General features: G+C 41.2%; 1 long non-coding RNA gene across 1 annotated transcript in view; it reads left to right on the top strand.

Moving 5' to 3' along the window:
- LOC135412643 (uncharacterized) overlaps positions 1-18,934 on the top strand; it is a 62,484-nt gene extending 43,550 nt beyond the window's left edge. The window contains exon 3 of the long non-coding RNA XR_010429819.1: positions 18,852-18,934. This is a non-coding gene — a long non-coding RNA (uncharacterized LOC135412643). The remainder of the gene's footprint in view (positions 1-18,851) is intronic.
- Positions 18,935-19,885: the final 951 nt, after the last annotated feature.

Raw genomic sequence — 19,885 nt, 5'->3', positions numbered from 1 at the left:
GGTGTGTTCTCTGTTTCCATGCCTGTTAGGGAAGGCTTATTGTGGCTTCAGGATCTCATTGCACAATGAAGTCGTGTTCCCGAGGAAAGGACAGAACTCTGGCATTCACGTAGCACCACTGTCCTCTTTCTGTAGAAACCATTTCCTTGAGCACAAAGCAGCGCTTGCACTTGATGTGAACTGACATGAGTTGCCCGTGCTGGGCGCATGGTATAAACAGCTGCCGAGTCCCGCGGCACACTCGGTGATGGGCAGCTTGCAGGGTTGCCACAGAATCTAAACACTAAGTGTGGCTCTAGCTTTGAGAGTTGGTTAGCGGCCTCAATAACATGATCAAAGTAAGTACCTTTGGGGAAAGGTGTGGAAATTATTCTTGCCCTCAGTGGGTTTATATTCCTACAGAAAGTGACAGTCTCTGAATTTAGGCTCCCAGACCTATTTGAGATGGTAACCGGCCCGCTGTGTATATAGAGGAACTGTCTTCATTGCTCTCGTTCTGCTTCCACACCATGCGTGATTCTGTCCCTGGGAGAAAGAAATGGGTCCCGCATATCTGAGGAGCTTGGGCCAGGATGTCAAGCAACGCCAGGCTGTCCGCATTTGCATTTCTAAGCACACACGTGCGCGTGGATATGGGAGGCTTCTCCTCAGATGCCTGTCGTTCTTGAGCAGTTTACGGCAGTAGGCTGGAGATGATGCTGACTCTCAGAAGCGTAAAGAATGCCTTAGCAACACACATTCCCTCCCGGACAGTCGGAGTGGGCTTTGACAGGAATGTATGTGGACCTCCCCTGCTGCCTTAGCCTCCCAAGAGTACACAATGCCCACACTGCAGAACTCGCATAATCAGGCAGTTTCTTTCATCGAGGGAGTGATTTTATTTTCAACACTTAACAGTTTCCTGTAAGACCAGGAACACACATGCTCTTTGGTATTTTGACACTTACTGATCCATAACAAGTGTTTGTGACAGTGTTGTTGAGTTCAAAATGCCTTTTAGTGGCTTTAGTTGCTAGAAACAGCTGTCCATTGCAGCAAGGAGGCTGAAGGCATTTGTTTTAACCTGTAAATAAAAAAGGGGGAAAGAAATCAAGACGGAAGAAGTATTGACTGTAGTTGTAGGAGTAAAGCTCAATGCTAGTCAGTAGTAACCATTTGTGAAAGATTTCTTCTGCTTACTAAAATGAATGTGAAGTATGGTGGAGTTGGAGCGAATTGTTTAATTCTACCATACAAAAAAAAATGAGTGGGTGTCCTGGAAAACAGCTCTATGCCAATGCCCAGACTGGAGCAAATGAACTCAAAAAAATGTGTGTAGGCCACATGGTCATCTGAGGGTCTGTTTTGATTTTCTTAGTCCTTCTATGTTGCTTTGTTGTCTGCATAATGTGATAAATTGTTCTTCCGTCAGCAGGGCAGAATATTCTGAACCGCTGATTTAATGGAGATTTTTATTAGATTCCATTTGCTTCTGGAAGATGAGAGAATTAAGAAATCATGATGATAAGCACAGCAAGAGGTGAAATGGGTAAAGGAGCAGGGGGGAAGAGGCAAAGGGGAAGAGATGAGTATTCCATCCTGTTCCTCTGGGAAATCTTAATCTCAGCAGTGTGTTTGTATCCAGTGCTGCAGCCAGTGGAGAGGACACCTTCCTGTCTGCTTCTCTGTGGGGAGGTGGAGCAGTTTGTTCCTGCAGCTGCACAGTTACTGTGTTGCTGCTCATAACCTTTGCTGTCACCTTGGCTGGGTGACATGGGGCTGGCAGTGCCTGCCCTCTACTTTTTTATTAACCCACTTATCAAGCTGATCACTTATGTTCCTTGACTGAGGTTGTCTGTACCTTAGATAAAAACACATGAAGTAGGGGTAGAAAGAAGTAAAAAATATATTTGTTCTTCAGTGTGCTGTTGAGGGAGCCTAAAGGGTGACCGAAGACCCAGTGGTGTCACACTAAATTGTGGCTTCTGTTGTGCTACTTGTGTTCTGATACTCCACTGCATTTTCAAACAAGGGCCAAGGCTTAACTAGCAGTGATTTGTTCTGGGAGCAGACACAGCTCTTCTTAAACTAATTCTGGCAGGGACAAATACAATATGGAAATGGAGTATTTGTTCTGATCTTCAGTGCTTTGTATCACTTGGCTCACAAGTCAGTAAGATCATCAGCTGGTTTTGCTGCTTGGTGAGAGAACAATGCAACTTGCACAGCAAACCCCATGTTAAAATGCACAATAGGAAAATAAATACTAGGTGTGCTGACAGTGGGTTGTAGTAAAACACCGTGATGGTGATGCTGAACAGTGTGTAGTGCAGCACAATGTCTCCCCAAGTTGGGAAGTGGGTTTTATTGCAAATACTTCAAGAAATGCCAAGCAATAACTTCAGATTTAAGGAGGGAGTGGCTGAATCAGAACTCAAGCATAACCTGGGATCAACATCCACATAAGAATTAAAATAATGACGAAATAGCATTGGTGCTTTCAGTCTAATAACTTTTTTTACTGGCTGCAACCTGTAACATTATTAGTGATTCTTGAAAGAGTTTAGGGTGTATCAACCTTTGTCTACTGGGGCACTGTGTGGCAAACCCCTGTGCTCCAATTGCCAGATCATCTGCATCAGACATTGCCTCTGAGGATTTCTTACATCATCTTGCACGTCTGGAGAGCAGTTGGTTTGTCTTCCACGGAGGTCACACACAGAATAACATGAGGTGAGGTTACACCACCGAGTTAGGATGTTCTCAGGGTGTGCATCTGGGATCTGCAAGCCCTCCTGGCTTCCCTTATCTAGGTGATGCCACAGAAAAGGAATGGCACACCTCAAAAATGACATAACTCACCCAAACAAATTACCATATGCTTAATGCTGCCCATGTTGTTGACTAAGATCTTCCAATGACCGTGGAGGTTTGTTTCCTTTTGGATGGAAGCTTCTGGAAGTGCCAACAGTGTGTACGTGTGCTGTGGGTGTGCTCAGGTGTGCAGCAGACGGGGATACAGAACAATAAGTCATGGGTGGGGTATCAAAAAGATCATCTTTGACGTTGGCAGGTGTCAGAGCAGAAGACTGTGTGTCACAGAGAGCCCTCAGAGAATGGGGACAAATCTGTCCACCCAAGAATAAAGGTTGATTTATGTCTGTGGGACAATGGTAAAAGGCAATAATGCCCTGACGTGATCAACATCAAGAGTGTTACAAAACTGGTAATAAACCACCCCAAAAGCACTGTTATGTAGGAAGAAAGATTTTGACCTGCAGGTATGTCCGGGAAATAGTCCTTCATTATTCCTGAATTTTCCACTGGTGAAGGCAGATTAGATCCTAAACTGCTAATGGAAAACATGCAGAGGTTATTTTTTTGTAGCATTTTCCTTTTCACCTGTATAATGGCTTATTATAGCTATCTTTTCTATTTCCAGAAAGAAGAATGTACAACTATCATATCAATCTCTAGAAACACTGTTGAATATATGCCAGTTTACACAGTAGTTAAGAACAGGCTTGAACAGAAACCTCAAACATCTTTAAGTTAGGTTTAAGTGTAATCTACTGCTCTGTATTATATGAGCGTGTGTGTTGTTGCAAATGCACACACGTTGGCTTTTGCACTTATAACTAAAATTAGGTTCATTTAGCAGCTTTACTGCTTTTTCCCGTTTTTCATATGAAAATATTTCTTAGGTTCCTTAAATACCTAAATGCTCAATTTGCCAGATGATTTGGGACAGTTAGTATAATTATCATTCTAGACACGGTATGAGTTCCAGACTAAAAGATACTTATTTTCTTGCAAATCCTAGGGTTTTCAAGACCATGATGGACCTCTCAGTAGTTTCATCAGGTCCTTGTCCTCCTCCTTGATCATACGATAAAAATAAGTCGTTAAAAGTCCTAACTCAAGTTCAGTCTGGTCTTCGTCTGTAATTAGTGGAAAATCACTTGAGATGATCCTATGTGAAATATTATTTTTACAGCTCTCTTGTACAATCGCATTACTCAGGCTATTCATGGAGGTTTGGATTTAGCTGCCCTGCCCTGCTTTAATTTTTCAGTTCTGACACTGGGTTGCTCCTTTTCTATCCCCTTGTGAACAGCCAAGTATGTACAAGTTCTTGCTGAGTAGGCTAGCACGGTACAAAGTATACATTTTGGAATTTATCAAGTCACAAATGTCAACATCACAAATACTCTACACCCCCATGCTGTGGGAAAGAAAGGTTCTTTGTGAGGAGAATGCGTTTTGTTTTACAGTCTCCTTCTTGGAATGTTTTAGATGCTCAGTTATTTCCGAACTACAGAATAAGTCAAAATACTTGAGGGTAACAGAAGATTTCTAGTGAACTTGTGCTCTTGGAAGTAGTAGGGATAATTAACTTCAAAGGAATATAGAATGAGGTTCTGGCTCTGTTGTACATGGATTAGGCAAGGTATAGGTGTGTCCTTAATGTTAACTGTGAGTGGAAGTGAAGCTCTCTTGAGCACATGTGAAAAAATTGATCAGTTCTTTATTATGTCTGCTTTTAGGTAGCTTGCTGTGTGTTGGACAGCTTGGAGGGCAGGTTTCATGGGACTTGCTTAGGATAAGGAGCTCCCCATGACCTTGTTAGCAAGGTTGTTGGACCAACCTTGCTGCAGACAGAACACAGTCTTCACAGACCACAGCATTTTCAAGGGCTAATCTTTCAACTTAGTCAGATGCCAGCATTGATAATCAGGGCTTTGGCAGACCTCAGTCAACACTTGGCGTATTTGTATGGAATATATTTGTGTGTTCATAATTTCATATGGATGTACGTTGGTGCTCTTGTCAACAAAACAGATTCAGAAAAACCCGGGTCATCCAGTTTTCCTGATTTGTTCTGAAAGCTAACTGGATGAAAAAAAGGGAAAGAAATCCTGAATGAATGATGTGAAAATGACCCTGGGATTGTTTTGAATATTGTGGCCGTGTTCTTTAGGTGTAGTACACCAATAGGGAGGGAAGAACTGCCAGCAAAGCTAAACTGGACTAATACTCTTTGAGAAGGGTTGTCGTGAGGATGCAATGTGGAATTGAGTCCTTACATTGACCTTTTCATTAAGGTTCTTACGACTAGAATCTTCCAGTGCAACAGTGGAGGTTTGGTTAGTAATTAAGTACAACAGGAAACAAAGTTTGGAAATAGTTTCCTGCTTTAAATAATTGAAGTATCCTTTTAAAGTAAAAAAATGATAGGAAGCTGGTAGTGATCTGCTTGAAAAATAAAGCTCTTTACACTAACATGTGACATCTGGTGAACAACACTTCATTAATGTCTCTTAACCAGATGTTACATTACACAGGGTAATTAGAATCCAGTGTTATCAGTTGTGTTGTGGTGATGCCCACAAAGCAACAGTGGGACCCTGGTGTGCAGGCCCTTGTGCGTGGAGAGACGTGGTCCCTGCCTTAAGGTGCCTCCCCTGTAATTAGAAACGATGCCCAGCCTGACTCACAGGAGGTGGGAGGGTTGAGATGCAGGATAAGGGTAATTGTCTGTGGGATCAGCTGGGTTGCCCTTGTGCAGGGAGCACAGCCTGTCATTACCTGTTGGCCAACACGGGCTCCAGCGACGTCTGCCCCACCACCCAAGGAGCGGGGCCATGTGCCAAGTCTGCCAGCTGAGCAGGGAAGAGTTCATTGCCCTTCAACATCCCTGTTTCTCAAGCTGATGGCAGGGAAGAGATGCCATACCTCGCTTCCTGGGTAGAGATGTTGTACTGCTGAACAGGAACCGATGGCTTGGCAGAACTGGCACCCCAAGGTCTGCAGTGGGACTCCTGCTGGGCAGCTGTGAGTGATGCAAGTCTGGCAGTGAGGAAAGATGAGTACTTTGGTATCACAGAGAATTACAGTGGAACATGCTACTTTAAGTTAGTACTGTACTTAGTTCAGGACTGCCCGTCCACATTAAGCCTTGCTTTCCTACTTCGAATTTTTTTTTTCTCCCCATTTTGTGACCTTTATATGAGAAGATTTCAGTTAATGGAGCTGTGTTTGTAAATATGTAGTTGCAGTTATTTCTGCTTAATTAGTGTGATGGTGAAGAGGTGAATGTCTACAGTAACCCCAAATTTGTTAAACCAGCTGCTTACCAGGAAGGCTGCTGTGGTGTGCCCATGATCTAGTAAATGGACTGGATTTGGACCAAGGGTTGGACTCGATGATCTCGGAGGTCTTTTCCAACCCAATCGATTCTATGATTCTATGATTCTATATAATTATGGCCTTCAAATCCAGAACAAAATTCACCTAAAGCTTTCATTAGGAAAAATCTATTTTCCTTAATAATACCTGCCTGAAATGTCATAAGAGCATTTATGTGTGCTAAGAAGTATCAAAAGCATATTAACAGTTCCTTGGATGCACTGCAGTTATGGACAGGACTCCAAAGCCATATTTTAATTTGTCACAACCATAAATTCCAAATTATCCTGTTTACTTGACTGGAGTCCAATTGATCCAAATTTTGGAAGTGCACATGATGACAAAGGCTTACTAGAAACAAGCTGAGAAACTAAAGGAAAGCTGTGCTTTGTTCACTTGGACCAAGATTGTAAGTTGAGTAGAAAAAATTGGCTTTCCTATTTTAATAAAGTGCTTGACAATGTTTTACTGACATTTGGCAAGATATTTTGTGAAGAACCTTCATGTCCCTCATGTTGTTTTTACACCTGTTTCAAACATTATTCACATCACACACTGGAAGGGCTGCAGGCATTTTCATTGCAACTGTCTCTGCAGCTTTAGATAAGTCCCTTATGGAGAAAAGAGCCAAATTAGAAAATATTAGAAGGAAAACTGTTTTGAGGATTATTTCTAATTTGAGTTTTATATTCAGCCTATCCCATTATGTACTTCAATAACTCTTCCACCTGAAGATGTCAGTGTTCTACAGTTCTTGAATCAAACTCCAGTGAAATAAATTATTAAAGCCTGCAATTATTCTTGGCAAAATAAATACCTAATATTCTTGCAAGAGCACATGACAAAGAAAAAGAAATAGACTTCTGTTGGAATGATTCCTCTTTGATTGCACTTATATGCTCTTCCCGATTTTCTCACTTAATTTGCTGTAGAAGAGTATTTCTGTGTTCAGCTCTAGGAGACAGAAAGGAGGATATTTAGCACTTGGTGAACATCTTGGATAATCTGAAATTCTATAAAAGCTAAACAACCTAGAGGAGGAGAAGCAAATCTTGGAAGGCTGCCATCACATGTGTGATGAAAGCTCTTGGGTTGTAGCAGATAATGAGCTGCCAAGTAGCTCGTTCCTTGGCTGGGACATCTCGGGGGAAAGTGGAGCACGTGTATGGATGTAGAGATGGGGAAGCAAAGACAAGCCACCTTTGCTTCACTTAATACTTATTTCAAAGGAAACTTATTGAAATCTAGTTATTGAAATGTTTTCATTTCTAATGCAGAGCACAAACAGTGTCATTTCCACTCTTGGACAGCCAGTCTCTTAGAAGATGAAGAAATCTGTACAATTTGTGAATGTATTAGTGACATGGTGGCTGTTTGGATTTCCAGGGAAGGCAAAAGTAGGATCATTGTGGGCAAGTCCTCAGCCCTGTTAAACTAAAGGAGAGGTTTAGTTTTTGATTTGATGTGCAGGCTGAAGAGATTTAGTGAAGAGCTTGCATCACTACGTGGAGTAGCTCATTCTTTCCAAGTATATCATCTATTCTTCATGTCATAAGGAGATCAGTAATTGACCATTCTTGTTCCTATATCAGTGAGAACTGGAAAACAAAGCTGCATTCACTGGTGTAGGAGTTAATATGAGAGCTCACAGACTCCCCCCTCGCCTTCAAAGTCCAATAGTGCTGTATTATTCTTGTGAAGATAAGAAATTAGCAGATTTTTTTCTCTTCCTGCTCTGGCTTTTCAGTTTCGGGAGTATAGCTGGTTACAGTGCATCTGCAGGAAATGTCCACAAGGCGGCACTCCAGCAACGTGGACATAGGCAGAACATAATTTATTACTGTATTATAGAATCGTAGTGATTTTTATTGGAAAATTATTCTTTTAATTGATAGAACATAGATTTATATTTTAATTGTTCCCCAAACCACAGTTTGTTCATGTAAAACTATTTTTGATTAAACCTATTGATTCTTGTCATGATAAACATTGTAAAAATGTTCTTATTGCCACTTTACTAACTGGGGATTTAAAGAAAAATGCTAAACTGTAAAAGACCCTCAGCATTGTGTTTATTAGAAGGTAATTAGATTTGTTTACCAAAATTAACTCAGCAGTTATTAAAATTCTGGAGGTTCATCAAATAGTTGAATCAATTATAGAAAAAATCCTAAAAGACAAAGGCAGGACACAGAACCAGCAGGGATCTCTGAGTTCTGAAGATGATGCCATCTCACTGTGTGTGACAGAGCTCCATGGTTCTGTCGATATGTTGTCCAGATCCATACCTAAACTGGCTTATTAGTCTCCCAAACTCCTGTGAATCTTTGTGAGAGCTTAATATGGAATTTCATGTCTTGAATAGCTTTGAATTTCCTGATTTCCAGCCTAAATGTACCAATGATCAGTTTATAACTGTTTCTTCTTGTGTCCTCATGGTTTTATATACCCTGCATGTAGTGAATTATTCATAGTAAGGACTCGTGTCTCTTCTCAGCTTCACTTTGGGAATCAACACCAACTGTAGCCCCCTTACAGTTCCATGTCTTTTAGCTTCCCATCACAGGAAAAAGGCATGGCCAGTTCCTGGTTTGCTGCTGGGGGAGTGTGGAGGACCAGAGTCAGTTCATCACTGACCCCAGAGTAGACCTATGAGGTACAGGAAATGAATTAAGGGTTGCAGCTCTCCAACAGGAATCAAAATTAGAGGACTCAAAGTGAGGGGCAAAACAGACATCTGCTCATCAAATAGAAGCTGGTTCCAAAATCTGTTGTAGAAAAAGTCAGCAGCCCATTCCTCAACTACCTTATATATGCAGTATTTTTGATTCCTGTGATGTAACTTGAGTTTCCCAAGGTGATGCCAGGCGTGTTGTGCTTGCTTCCAAAAATGCAGTTGCTTTAAATCTTGCACAGGGTGTAGCCAGATGATCATCCACATCAGGAGTCAGATCCATTTGATTTTCTCCCTGATGTTATACTACCAAATGTCATAACTGCACGGGACAGGATGAGACTGAGCAAACTTAGCTGCTGTTTGAAGGTATTAAAGGAAAGGGTATTTTATTTTTTCCATTCAGTTCAAAGGCACTTGGAATAACCTTTCATTCAACAGCTTTTGTTCTCCTTCAATACACATAAAATAACTGGAATGAGAGAAGGTGAATACAATTTATCCTTTAAGTGAGGAAAACTTGGGAATGATGCCTATGAAGTCATGTAAAGCTCATGAGTTGGCTAAATGTCTTATTGCTTTATCCTCTTTGGTTCATATCCCTTGATTACCCACTTTTCAGTGCTCTGTGTGTGTTATTTTTCCAGGCAATGGTTTGGGAGAAGAAAACATGCTTAGGAAAGAATTAAAAAAAAAAAAAGGACCTGAAAGCTGCTTCCTTGTTTTAGAGAATGGTTTTGATTGCTTTGCCTGTTCATGATAATTAGGTCCACATGAGGTTGTACCTGATACTGAAATGGCACAGCTGCAAAGAGGGGAAAAAAATCCCAAATCAAGGTGAAAAGCCAAAAAGTGTAAAATGTTTGTAGCAATTGAATCCCTCACGGTATTTTGTTTGACTTCATGAAATCCTGGGGGTTCTCAGCAGTTTTTTTGAGTGTATGGATCTGGCCCTGCAGGGCTGGATGGTGGTGTGGTAGGAATTGTTCCTTAAACCTGAGAAAGATAGTTCCCTTCTGAATTCACTTCACATTGGGGAGGAATATTTCATCTATTCCTGAAGGAAAGAGCCTTTACAGACGACCTGTGGCTTCTTAACCTGGAAAACTGGTGGCTTTGAAGTCTAGGCAAAAATCAACGAGGCTTCCCACATAAATGTGCCTTTATCTCAGGTTTGGAAAGCTCAAAATTGTGATCAGAGAAGATGGTGGTCATCACTTAAGGTTCTAATTTGTGTAGCACCCAAAAACATGTCAGGTCTTTCTCAGAGTAAGAAGAGGTCCATGCCCATATAGATAAAATATGATTTTAGACATATACAGGTATATACAAGTGTCCCAGAACCTTACAGAAGCGTAATAGTATCTCTAAAAAAAGTCATTAATATGAATTAATTTCTAACTATTGGTATTCAGTGTTTGGGATGCAGAGAGATCTTCTGGCACGGGGAAAACTCATTGCATTATGACACTACTGTTATATTCCACTGCTATAGAATGGCCTTAATTAAAAATGCCCACTTTGATCTGAAAATCTCTCTTCCCGGAACATCCCCAGGCCCTAACGAGAGGAAGGATTCATTTTCAAACAAGTCAGGATGCTGTCAAGTTCAAGAGGAGTGAAATTCATCTCATGGTTTTGTTTCTCAATTCCTACTTTCAGCCTCTTGGTCACTGCTGGGCATGAGTTCTGTAATGGTGACACTTGACATTCTCTACTTAAAACCTGGAAATGCTTCTTTTCCATAGGAATAAATCTGTGTAAAGTATTCTGCTTGATTATAGGCTGGGCTGGAAAAGGCAAGTGGTTAATCTGGGAAGCTTATTTTTTTGTGCCAAGGCCCAGGACAGGAGACAAAAGGAGCCAAAATGAGTGGAGGAAAAGAAGATGATGACTTGCTAAAACAAAAATGCAACTGATTATCAACATGCTGTCCTGGGAACCTGGTTGTCTGGCTTTCTCAGCACTCGGTGTATAAAAAGATAATTAAGAAAAGGCTTTTTTTTATGGTAGAAGTTGTTCAAAATTGGCCTGCAGTACTGCTTTTAGTTTTTGATGTTTGGAGTAACCCTCTTGGCAGAGCGTTCCTCACGCAACAGAAATCCGTGCGGAGTAGGTCATCTGTAAAAGTGTATTGGGGGATGTTCGAGTCAGCCCCGAGACACGTTTGGTTTATGAACAGGAGTAAATTGGAAACACTGATTGGAACATCTGGATACAATGCTTTCAGATGACTCCCTTTGCAGGAAGGCACAGGCAGGAGTTGTGTATATTCTGTTTTTAGGCCTGTTTGCACACAGGACTAAGTTTGCCAAGAGTTGAAGCCTCCATGAATGTTCTGTCACTGTTTCCAGTGCTGAGGTACAAGAGCAGCCAGCAGAGCTGGACACCTCAGTGTCAGAGCTCAGTTCACCCAGTCAGCAGGCTACTGAAGTGCTCTTGTCCTTCACAGTTTGCTGGCAAACTTCTTTTTAAAATAGAAACGTTCATCCTGTACAGCAGAGCCAGTTGAAATGGTTTCTGTGAGGAGGTGCCTTCATGTACTCAGTGTGAGGAGAGCTGGCACCATGGGCAGAGGCATCAGCATAAAGAGCTGCTTGGACAAAAGGGGTGTGTGCAGGCAGGTCTCACACGTGGGGACACTTCTGTCACTGCTCTACAAGTCACCCTGTGGAATTCCAACACTTGCTTGCCCAGCAATTTGCTTTATTTGGCTGAGGTGGAAAACTGTCACGATAATGTCATTTCTTGCTATTGTCAACCTGCCTCTCTAAGTGTACACAGTATGAAATAACGGCTGAGGCAAAACTGATGGTTTTAAATAGTTTGTGAATTTGGTGAAAGGACTATGGTTGCAAGGATGGGGGTTTGGAATGGTTTTGTTCTGTTTAGCAAGGGCTTCAGACTCAGTGTGATGACCCTGTGCTGTCTCATAGTAATAAACGATGATAAACTCTTGTATCTGCCTGCAAGATCGGTTCCAAAAGACATGTAGTGAGCACTGGAAGGTGGGATGGTGGAGAAAACAGAGGTGAGATGAATTTTCATGGCTGCATTGGCAGCAGTTGGCATTCCCATTGGTGCAATGGTTTGTACTCTTGCTTGGAATGTGAAGGACTCACGTTTACAACTCCGTTGTAATTTGGGCATAGCAGATTTTTGTGTTCTGATATGATTGAAGTATTTTAAGAAGGCCTCTTATCAAACAGTAACGTTTTTGTACAAGTAAGTAATTTATTTGGGGCAGGAAATAAAGGAAAAATGAGACTGCAGTCATGTATGAAAGAATTTCAGTTCCTGACTTGGTGTATATTTTATTTTTTTTAACATATGACTTCATCAGACTTCTCCAGTATGGTTTGTTTGCCTGAGGTCTGTGTGTGTATATATATGTATGAACTCACCTTCCAAACAAGCAGATCATCCTGAGAATATTCTAAGTGATTTGAAGCAGAAGGGAGAGGTTTTGACTGTTGAAAAATCAGTGACACTGAAGCCTAATTCTATGGGTGACTTAAAGAACAGGGATTGCTAGATTAAGCAGCTTGGAAGGGCAAGACTTCACCTCTTCTTGGTGAACTGACTGGCCTATTCCAGACTCTCTGTGAATGCCAAAGAGTTTGACAGGGGATGAGAAAGAAGTTAGGTATTGCAGAATTCACTCCTTCTACTCTGAAATTCCTGTGTGACTGGAGTGAACTGTCTTGAGTAGTTCATCCAAACAGCAGTAAGGCTGGGAATGCACTGTGAGTGTTGAGGTAACCAAATCCTACTGCCTTTACTTCTTCTATGTAGTCCTGTTCTTAATTTGTACAAGTCAGGCAGTGGTAAAAGAATAAGATGATAATCTTGGTGTTGAGAGTTTTTTTAATTTTTCAGATAATGCAGCATTTATATAAAGAGGGTGATATTTTTCAATGATTGGGAAAAATGTGTTTGTCTGTGAAAACTGTGTTCTTGACTGAACTGGCAGTAATTCCCAGTGTGGAAAAGCTGAGGATTTCTGCAATTGTTCTTTCCCAGTGTTCAGGGTCACCCTGTATAATACTGATGCCAGCACTTTTGGCTACGTGTTGGGTCCTGAGGGATGGCTGAATTACACAAACCCTTGCTAGTCTTTTAAGCAGTCTAGTGAAGCCAGTTAATTTTCTGAACAGAAAGAGCAAATCAGAAATTTCAAACTGCAGAGTTAACTGGAACAACAGAAAATTAGGGTCTTGTAATTGCTGCTTGGAATATTCACCTTTTCTGGGTTTAGGCAGTGGGCTCTTTCCTCAGAGGCTCATTACAAGCTCTTTTCCACAGCATCACATCCATGATTATTTTTTTCACCCTGTCAAAACAGCACCTTTGACTCAGCTTTAAAAAATTTCCATTTCTGTATAAATTCCTCTGAAAGGGCTGAAGTTGCTCATCTGCTTTGTGTCACTGCCTATCAGATCCTTACTTTATCCTGGATGCTTATTGAGGACTGAGAGTTGCACGTGATTTTGTAGAGGGTAAGAAGGAACTGCTTGTTTCTTCTGAGTTGAAAAGAAGAAAACAATTGCAGCAAATGATTAGCCATCAATTTTTCCTTTTTCTTCCATCACATTTATTATCATATCTTGACCTGTCAGTACTTAATCCTCATCTTCTGTTGCCAAGGGATTTTGATCCTGAAATGGATCTCTAGAAAGAAGGGTGAGTTTGCAATGAAATTGTTTTGAAAAACCACTGCAGGTTTGATGTTGACACAGATGCCTGGATTAGGAACACTTATGACTGCCTTGACATGTCAAGCTTAGAAAATCAATTTGCTGTAGTGTTCATAGTTGGGAGGAGATATACCCCAGGCATTGCTTTGTCTTGAGCATGGAGGAAAAGGAGTGAGAAACCTTAGGAGAAAATATTTCAGGGTGGAATCTTCTGGCAGGTCTAGGTTGCTGCACACTAGTTGTTCTTCTGTTTGCCAGCAGAGAAACAATTCCCTTTATGAACCTTTTACCTGGCAGCTCCAGGAGAACTCAGGCTCATCCAGTGACTATTTCCCGTTGCTTGCTGGTGAACTCGTGTTTCTATACCCAGTTCAAGGTGCTGAAAGTATCCCTGTCAGTCTAACACACCATACCAGTTAATAGAATGTATGCAGGCTGTTAGTTTGATGTGGTTTTGAAAGAATTCATTGAGCTTTTCATTCATTATTATGCAGATGGTAATTAATTTCAAATTAGTAGGTCAGAAAACTGAAATGTCTGTGGAGAGCTGGGTGGTTTGTTTCCATTTTTTTCTGCTTCCAGTACATTGTCAGCATGACTCCACTTGAAACTGTATTCTAACCAGAGAAAAAGAATATAAAATTAAAAAGGAGAATTCAAGCATGCTTGCTGTCTTCTGAACCTCTTAAATATTAGGGGTCTGATTAGGAAAAACTCACTGAAGATGACAGGACCCATTCTGCTAATCTTACTGGGTTTTGAACTAGACTTCAGTCTTTGCTCTTCCATTAACCAGCATAAAAATATGTGTATTTTTTGCATGTGCTGCCAGCAGATGTCTCACACATTTCCTTACAAAAGCAAATTAATGATTTAGCTCACTTTGATCACGGAGCTCCAAGAAACTGAAAGTTCATAAAATACTTTGCATTATGTTATGGATAAATCTTCAGTAGCCTCAGCATCAGTTATTTTGAGACCTCTTCTGAGAGGGGTTTACACTGTAATCAAACCAGAACAAAATTTCAGGGGGTCTTTCTGTGTTTTCATGCTCCATATGAAACTTAATGTACCTAAAAATGTCTCACTCCTCACATTAAAATGAATTTATATTTCAGCCTTTCTCATTTTTTATTTATTCTTCTGCCCTTCACACTGCTCACGCAAAGGGACTCTAAAAGGGCCTAGAAATCAGGATTTATCACAAATGTAAAGAGTTTGGCAGAGGACCGTCGATGCAGATGAGCTTGGCTGTGTTCTTCCCTAATAACTGCTCCCGTTAATTATTCCTTCTACTATCAAAGGAACAGTCTGAATTAAGCTGTATTTTATGCTGCTTGGCTTTAGACAGAGATTGCTCCTGAAAGCCTCAGAGAGGCTGCTCTGCTGAGCTGCATCAGCCATTTGCACATGCTGTGTGTGCCTGAGCTCTGTGCAGGCTGCGAGCTGTCGACTTCTCTCAGCCCAGGAGCCTGAGAAGGATTAATAAAAACATCTGTAGCCTGATTAGTCTGATCTCAGAGCAGGAAAGCACAAGTGTTGTGTCTGTTCACTTGAGGTATGAGAGTGATTATACAAAAATTGAGAGCTGCTTCTGTTTTTCTATAGAAACAAGAGAGATCTGTCTCGAGACAGAGAAAAGCTGCTCAGGTGCTTTTGTGCTGTTGTAGTTGCAGGAGAGTGTTAGTTGTTACTGTGCATTCAGGCCCAATGAGCTCCTCTATACCTGGAGAAATGACTGCTGTAACATAACCCACCTGTCCTTATTCATGGGAATGCTGCCACAGTAACAATGGGGACTCTGAGAACATTGCATTGGTTTGATATTCTGTGTGAAGGGAGGAAATCGATGGCAGGATCCATCCCCAGCTGTCTGGGGGGCATCTTTTTATATAGGCAGGGAGATGCTTTTGAAGGCATTTCATGACTGACTAATCACTCTGGTCATTTTGTACATCAAAAATTGAGTGCAGTGTTTCTAAAACGGAAAATCCCAGGCCTACAGCAGGGGGGAAAATAAAACAAATGAGAAGAAAGTGTGTGGAGGGGAAATGTGTAACAAACACAAGAATGCAACTCCATTGTTTGGCTTGTATTTTCTGTGTCCTCCTGTCCATCTTCTGCTGTGTTTATTTACCCTGTGAATTGGGTATGGTGAGCTCCAGAAGGAACAGCAGTTTGACCTGAAGTGGGTGTGTAGAAGGTGAATGGAGTAAAGGAAGAACAATGTAAATAGATGAGTAAAACCAAAAGGAATAATACTGAAAGCAGTGATGACCTAGAGAGTGGGTCCCATGTTCCTCAAGGGCAACAGAGGTCAGCATGAACTCACTGTGTTCCATCTCCACCTCTCAGACTACAGCAGAAATCCTGGGGGCTTGTTTCATGAGGCTAATTTCACGTGTGCCACTGGTGTAATAAACCACACGGGAATCAAGTTTTTATTACCTGGGACTTGCACATTGATCTTTAAAGGCTTAGACTTCGGTAAATATTTGATTCTGGATGCAAGTGTGCTGAGCTGCCTTAAAATATGAACATTTGTTGGTGCAGCACCACCAACAGTTTGGAAATTAATTGTCCTGGGTTTTATAAGGCAGCTGGATTGAAAGGTTACAGAGGGACAGAGGAATCGTGTGCAACTAAGAGCCTTTCCTTCATTTACAGCAATATTGCAGACAAATGGGAACAGTAGCTCGGAAACTCATTCAAGTCTGTTTTCCAAACACTGCAGAGGTCTCTTTCCCAACTGCTGTAATTTTCCATGGTGGTTTAATGAGTAGGTTAGGTAGGAGAGCAGCATATTATACACCTCCTGTATGAATATGAGCAGTGCCTGACAGTGGCTGTTGCCCTGTGACAGATGCTGTCACAGGCTGAGCTGTGGGCTCACTGCTGCCAGCTGAACCACAGCAAAGGAAGTATAGAGTGCATAAGTGACTTCACACAGCCCCTTGCATTTTAGTCTGCCTTTATGGGGGTTATGGAGACCTGCATTTTGTGGTTTGACTTCTGAGCCATTCCTAATGTGCTTCAAGAGCTTCTTTCCCCGTCCCCACCTTGTCCCTTGTGTGATGAGAACTGTGTCTGTGGGGCACACGCAGAATGCCTTGTGTTTGGTGTGATTTTAATCCATTCCCTGCAGGAGAGGTACTTTTTAATAAACTTAGCCTTAGGTTGATATGTGTTAAGTCAAATATTTGCCTCATATTTCTCCCCCTGCTTTACCACTTTGCTTGCAGTCACACGTTTTATTTGGGCTTCAACAAGACCTAAACATTTGCTTTCAACTACCTTAAACTACTGAAATTTGTTGGAATGCTTACTAACTTTGGCAAAACGTGCTGAAATCTCCCAGTTTGAGAGAGATTATTGTGGCAACGAGCACGATTTAGTGGCAGAACGACCCAGAGGCACGAATGCTTCAGTCATGTCTCCAGGACCTCCGTTTCCCTGAGGAAGTGTTTGACACTCCTTGGTTGGCTGGAATATTTTAGAAGTAATCAGGAAACCAGATTTGTGGACATGTTGGGTCGTGTCCATACAGGACATGAGAGTTGAGGTGTTCAGCCTGGAGAGGAGAAGGCTCTGGGGAGATCCTAGAGAACCACTTGCAGTGCCTCAAATGCCATCCCTGCTTGTCCAGCTTGCCTGCCCAGGCAGCTGAGCCTGGCTTTGCTCGGTGCCACCGGCTCCTGCCCGGCTCTGGAGACAGGCAGCCAAACCCAGGCAGGCTGACAATGGAGGGAGCAGACACAGGCACAGTCTGCATCATAAATCAACAGCAGTTCAACAGTTCTGTCAGCCAGGATCCCACTCCTGCTAATGATCCTCATTATGTTCTGCAGAAGAGATGGGGCTTGATAGGGTCTAATTAGGGGGAAAGGAAATGTAATTTCTGCATGTCTCTGTCACTGTAGTTCTGCACAGATGTTTTCTAGGGTGGTTTCCAGGTAACTACTGAAATCATAATACAGTTGTTGGAGACTGATTAGGTATATTTGTTCATTACCCATTGTTTATACAGCACTTGGGGCTTACACTATCCTGTATTACACAAATATAAGATATACAATGGGAAGAGATGAAGTCAGACCCCTTAAAAACATAAACCAGCTTAAAATTCGTCCTTAAAATGAGTACAGATCTTGTCTTTACCTTGCACATTGTTCCCGAGGCAGAGTTTTGCTGTAAAAATGTAGTTCTTATTGAAATACGATGTTTAGGGCCAAGTCAATAATGTAAACTTCCTCAGTATTACCAATTCTTCCACTTGCAGCTCCAATTCAACATCCCCTACCTGCCTTTATGTGAAAATCCATAATGGAAATTATCTTGCCAAGGGAAGTGGGAAGGAAAAAACCTGAATAAAATAAGATCTCCGATAAAAACTGAAGTTTTTTGACAAGATCTTTAAAGGCACAAATACTGTTATGTTGGTAAAACCCATAAATTTAGCACAGAGTCATAAACAGGTTGCCTAGAGAAGCTGTGGAAGTGTTCAGGGCCAGCTTGGACAGAGCTCGGAGCAACCAGGTCCAGTGGAAGGTGTCCCTGCCTGTGCCAGGGGGTTGGAATTTTACCTCTATAACTGTATTTTCTTGTAGTCTGCAACACCAATCTTAGGTTTGTGCTGAATATTAAGCAAAGAATGTATTTTTGGTTTGTTTTCATAGAGCAAATTATTTAAAACTGTAGCTCTTTCCTGTGTAATTATTAGCAGGTTTTTTAATGCATGAAATGATGGTGACTGGTTGCACTAATAAAATGGAGATCTGAGGAGTTTTGTTCATTTTAAATGGGCTGAGGCAATAAAAACTTGAAGCCTGCTTTTAAAACCACTTGGAAATGTTAGAGGACAACTAGGTGATTATAGGGACTAGTTGTTTTGCCTAAAATTAGATCAAACTATGACTGGTAAATTAAAAAAAAAAAACACCTAAAATGGTTTTTAAATGTTACTGATTAAGCCTCATTTTAGGGGTAAAAGATTCCTTTTTTTTTTTTTAAGTAACTTAATAAATTAAGTTGTGCAGGACCACAGAAGCCCCTGCCTTAACTAGAAGAAATTATGAGAATTCCATTCCATAAAAACCTGTTTTGAATGTCTCGTTAGTAACTAGGAATAGGTATTGTTGGTTTATAGAATATTAAAAGATTGCAGAGTTTCATATCCAGATTAAAAAAGCTGAAGAATATGTTTCTGCTGTGTGTGATCAGAAGTAGCTCTTCAAAGTGTAGCAGTTAAACAGAAATTACTTCAGGGAGCCTTAGCAATAAATGCTAAAATAGATGTATTTTTTTATTTCCAGGGGCTATTAATTGGAGCCTGAAAAAAAAGGACTAAAAATGAATCTTTGGGAATTTTCAGAAGGAAAAGGGAATTCTACCTACTTGGAACATCCTAGTTCAGGTATGTGGATTGCATGGAGTGGGAGATGGTCTTGCCAACAAACAGAATTAGCTTTTAGGAGGTATCTGCCATTTATGTCACCCTTTAACACCAGGGTCAGCCTTTTATTTTTTTTTTATTAGTCTCACATTTTGAACTACAGTAAGTTTAAAACCTGGAACAAATATACTCAAAGCATTTTATGTAACAACTAAAGGTCCACTAAGTGGACTTAACCCAGGGAGCATTGACACTTCAGTGGAAAGAAGGGGAGGATAGCACAGGAAGAAAGAAATAAATATGCCTGCTGGTCCCTGGGGGTGTTCTCAGAAGAATCCATTATATGAATTTATTTGCAGTGTTTCCTAGAATCGTTCAGAATAAATTCATGTGAAATATTCTTCTTCCTTTTACAACTAATTTTCAAGTATTGACCAGTTCTTTGTCTTTGTTTTGGTGGGAATATGCTGCCAGCATATGTGCTATCTTCTCCCCAGTGAGTGATTTTACCAGTGTATGACTTATTATACCATGTTTTTGCAAGTATTTCAGCTTTGCTCTTAAGCTCCTCAGGTTTTTGTTAGCCAGGGGATGAAGTGGGACAAATTCAACTGCACTGACCAGAATAAACAAATATGCAGCTTTCAAGTGATTGTTGCACCTTCAGTTCTTTGGGTCAACTCTTTTTGCCTAATCACTTTTTGGGGCTTCTATGCTGCCATTCCCTGGAGAATGGCAGGAATTCCTGGGGGATTTACTGGCATCAGCCAGCTGCTGCTGTCTGAGGGTAATGCTGGGATCTGTCAGGTACAGCAGTGGAATGAACTGTCACTCTTTGGGGGGGTTATTGAGGGGCTGTCCATGAATGTAAAAATCAAATCTTAGCATTTCTTAATCGTTTGATTATTGGACCTTTTAGTGAAAGCTTGTGGTGTCTTTTTGAGAAGAGCAGAG

Source organism: Pseudopipra pipra, chromosome 4, assembly GCF_036250125.1.
Source record: "Pseudopipra pipra isolate bDixPip1 chromosome 4, bDixPip1.hap1, whole genome shotgun sequence".
NCBI lineage: Eukaryota > Metazoa > Chordata > Aves > Passeriformes > Pipridae > Pseudopipra > Pseudopipra pipra.
This window is presented reverse-complemented; position numbering and strand designations above follow the sequence as displayed.